Below are 4,871 nucleotides of genomic sequence, written 5' to 3'. Positions count from 1 at the left end.
TCAACAGAGAACGGAAAGAAAACCCCCGCCCACCCGGAGACTGTGAGAGCGGGGGCAGGGCCTCGGAAGCGAAAACCTGAGATACTGCAGATCTGTATTTGAAATGGGAGCTGGAAACGGGATCAGTTGACGGGTGGAAGGTCTCCCATCTGAACCGGTGACTCTGCTCCTCGCCCCTCACACGCTGCCCGACCTATTTGCCGCATTTTATACGTTATTTCATATTTACATCAGCTACATTTTTTATTTTTCCCTCTGTATCTTCCCCCTCGCCATCGCTCCACCTCCCGGTTCTCAGAGTACGGGTTCGATTCCCAACCCGGTACGATACACAATTCCTACCCGAAAAGGCCGTATATGGGGATAAGTATCTGGAGGAAGATTAGTGAAGAGGGATGAATGAATAAGGGAATTGTGGAGGGAGTGACCCCTGTTTGTGACATCCTAAACAAATTTGCATAAATGCAATCCCTACATTCATTAGTTATCTTTTTATTACAACATAAACATCATATATTCCATACAGTGGATGCGCAAGGCATCCGGGTCTCCACACCGGCTCCTGAGGTCACTGAGGGGCAGTGACCAGAGAGTGATAAAAATGTTCAACACTCTGCAGCTCTGGTGGGCTGTTACCCTGGTGATGGAGGAAGTTGCTCAGCAGAACTAACTGAAAATTGGAAATAAGGAACAACCTCACATGCTCTGCGTTTAATTGTGACAAAGATGAAAACTGAGCTCTCAGCCATTTTGCAATGGGGGAGATAAAATTATATTGGGAATTTTAACCCTGTCTCAAGGTGCCTCCAGTAAATCTGTTAGTAGTTTCATCTCTACAGAACTTCCAGCAGTGCCGAAGCTGTTCCAAAATCAAAACACGTTGTTGTTTGCGGCCGGTCTGTTCCAGATGTCAACTATAGGATATTTACAAAGGACATCATACAGTACATTGTGGTGGTAACCATTAAGTGTCCTTCTTTGTTCAGTTAAGTGGTCAAAAATTCCATTATATTCTATTGTCTACAAATAACCTATAACTACGATCAACCCCAGGCATTGTTACCGCTGATATTCATATCCTGCTACTGGACAGACTGATGGAAGAGAAGGACCCCAGATACAACTGAATAAATTGAAATTGCGATCTCAGACTCCCCTACTGTTGAAAACATCTTGCCCCTATCACTCTATCCAGTCCTCAGGATTTCATTGACATTTCTGTTGCCAGAGAAATGTCTGTTGAAAACTCCTCCATTGAGAACATTCTCAGATACACCATCTTTCAATGCATTGTGGTGATAACCATTCAGGGTCCTTATTTATTCAATTAAGTAGTTAAAATACCATTATATTCTTGTGCCTGCAATTAACATATAACTACGATCAACATTAGGCATTGATACAGGTGATATTCAGATCCTGTTACTGGACAGAAGTATGGAAGATAATGTCCCCATATACAACTGAATACATTGAGATTGTGATCTCAGATCCTAGACTCCTCTCCTGTTTAAAACATTATGTCCCTGTCACTTTATCCAGTCTTCAGGATTTCATTGACATTTCTGTTCCCAGAGTCACCACCCCTCCATTGAGAACAGGCACAGAGACACAAAATGCCCCTCATACATAAAACTTTTCATTCCAGACTGATTCTTGTGATATTTGCAAACAACAATTGAAATGAGCACACTTCCACGAATAACGGACAAGTTGGTGGCAGGATAATTTATTGAAAGAAACTGAGCTTTCCTTACTGCTCTGTTAACAGTCACAAAATATCTCCCGATGTTCAATGTGCCTATCTATGCATGGAGCCGAAAGAGATGGGAGAGATTTTCAACAAATTCTCTGTGCCTGTGTTTCCTTGGGATACAGGAAATGACTGTAGAAATGACGAAAGCCAGTCAAGTCATGGATTGTGTGCGGATTACACAAGCGGTGCTTGCTGTACCGGGATAAATTAAGATGGATAAATTCCCAAGAATAGGATGGAAACTGCAGGAGACCTGCCGGACACGGATGATGCTGGTATTTAAGGAGTAGAGTTACAGGGGTAGGTTGAACAGGTACGAAATTGTTTCCCTGAAGCACAGGAGAATGAGGGGAGATGCCAGGTGCTGTTCCCGAACTTTTTAATACCGTGGATCCCTACCATTAACTGGAGAGTCTGCGGATCCCAGGTTGGGAAACCCTGCTACAGGTAAATAAACCTATAATGGTAGAAATAGGGTGAATGCAGGAAGGGCATTGCCCCTCATGTTGTGTGTGGTCATAGGTTTAGGGAAAAAAGTGAAATATTTAAGGGGAATTGGAGTAGGAACTATTTCACTCAGAGAGTGGCACGGAAGCAGTTGCAGGTTGCAAATGCAGCATATAGGAGAAGTTTGTATGGGTACATGCATATCGTAATGTTCGAAAACGCTGCAAATACAAGAAACACTCTGGAAATAAAGAATATCTGTGGAGAGGAACAAAGTTAATGCTTCAGTTCCAACCCCTTGTGTCGGAATGGTTTCAACATTTTCTGATTTGATTTCAGGTCCCCAGCATCTTGAATGTTTCTTTAATTTCCAGCTGCTCACGGACAGACGACAGTGAGTGGAAATTTTCAAACACGGTGAGAATACGGAATCCGAGGTAGATAACCAACGATGCAAACACTGAACAGCTCGTCCCAGATACTCACTAACTCTGTGTGTTGAGATTAGCTCCATGTCTATTTGATCTCTCCGCTCAATTGTATCTGTGCCTTTTGGTTTTGGACTTTCCAACCCTGAGGAACAATCCTTGGTACATTTGACTGGGCATCAACGGCTTTGCAGACTACGTCAGGAAAAATAGCTCTGACTGTAACAGTGATCAGGCACCCCCCCCCCCCTCGTGCTCTAATCAATGCTTCAAGGCACCCAACACAAACCAGCCCCGAAAACTACCCCTTCCTACGTTTGAACAGATTTCAATAGGTACATTTAATGTCAGGAAAATGTATACGATATACATCCTGAAATTATTTTTTTCTTCGCAAACATCCATGAAAACAAAGGAGTGCCCCAAAGAATAAATGACAGTTAAATGTTAGAACCCCAAAGCCACCCAAGCTCCCCCTTCCATGCATAAGCAGCAGAAAAGCAACAACACCTCACCACCAGCAAAAAAACAAGCATCGGCAACCCCCACCGAACAAAAAGCATCAATAAAAACACAGACTTTCAGTACCCCAAAGACTACTCGTTCACCCGGTAATAATTCGACATACCACAGGCTCTCTCTCTCTCTGTCACTCACTCTCTCTCTCTCTCTCTCTCTCTCTCTCTCTCTCTCTCTCTCTCTCTCTCTCTCTCTCTCTCTCTCTCTCTCTCTCTCTCTCTCACCCACCCTCTCACTCTCCCTCTCTCTCCCTCCCTCCCCTCCCCAATAGGGGAAAAATAAGTTGTCGCCATTTCAGAGGTGAGCAGCCACTCTCTGTGACAACAATGAAAAGACTCAGCCAAGATTCAACCCCTGTCAGGCTACCGAGCCAGAAATCATCCCAGGCCGAGTGCTCCGGCAGTGTGGACACCAGCTCACTGATGACTTCACAGCCATCGTCAACACTTCACTCATCCAGGCTTCACATCGGCCAGCATCATCCCTGCAACAAATAATTCTACACCGTCAGAATGAAACGACTACCGCCGGGTGGAACTGACACCAATCATGACAAAGAGTGTGAAACAGCTGGTAATGACACATATCGACAACTCCAATCCTGCGCACAGGTCACTCACCAATATTCCTAGTGAAAGAACCGCTCTGTAACAAACTCCAACTCACCCATCTAAATACAGCCCTGTGCAACTGGGTGTTGGACTACTGAACCAACCGTCTTCAGATAGTCAGGATGTACAACCGCTCCTCACTCCCAATCATCCTCAACACAGGCTGTGTGCTGAGCCCATTGCTGTACACTCTGTTCACACATGACCACATGGCCAAACACCCGGGGAATCACATTGTCAAGTTCGCCAAAGACACGACAGTTGCTGAGTCTATCACATATCAATGAGCTGACTTACAAAAGAGAAGGGCTCAAGGCCTGGTACACATTCACCCACAAACTCACCCCATCACACCCCCATTACCACGAGTTTAACATTTCCTGACATTAACAATATGTACAAACACTGCTTTGCCTGACGTCAGTTTATGGATATACCACAAATGTTTTAAGCCATGATATGTGTTTTTATATAATTGTTATATTTATCTCTTTGTGATTTTTGTTTCTGCATGAGATCCACAGCAACAATTATTTCGTTCTCCTTTTCAACAATTTACTGGAATGACATTAAAGAAATCCTGAATTTTGAACCCTGGGGAGAATACCATGACCAACCACATTATCTACACACCCTCCTGATTTTATAAACTGCGACAATGTTACCCCCATTCTCCTGTGAAATAAAGATACAGCTCGGCCAACCACTCTCTATAACTCGGCTCTCTGGTCCAGACAGCATCTTGACCAATCTCTTCTGCGCCCTCTCCAGCTTGATGATGGCTTTCCTACAATAGCATGAAAAAAAAAACACAGTACCTCATTCATTGGTCTTACCAACAATTTATATAACTACAATAAACTGTGCACAATAGAGAACTCAATGCCCTAAATGATGCAGGCCGGCATGACTAAAACCTTCTTTTCCACCTTCTGTACTTGCACCTCGACTTTAGTGTTAGTGTTGAACTCTGAATGGCCGAGACACTGCAGCATATTACTGGCAACAAGGAGTCCTGGGCGAGTTACTGCTTGAGCTGTAATCCTGGGAAACACAGGGCGTATGGAACTGTCAGTATCTGGGATATGGCCCGAGTCAGTACTTCCACAG

The sequence above is a fragment of the Hemitrygon akajei genome, unplaced genomic scaffold (genome assembly GCF_048418815.1).
Source record: "Hemitrygon akajei unplaced genomic scaffold, sHemAka1.3 Scf000199, whole genome shotgun sequence".
Lineage (NCBI taxonomy): Eukaryota > Metazoa > Chordata > Chondrichthyes > Myliobatiformes > Dasyatidae > Hemitrygon > Hemitrygon akajei.
This window is presented reverse-complemented; position numbering follows the sequence as displayed.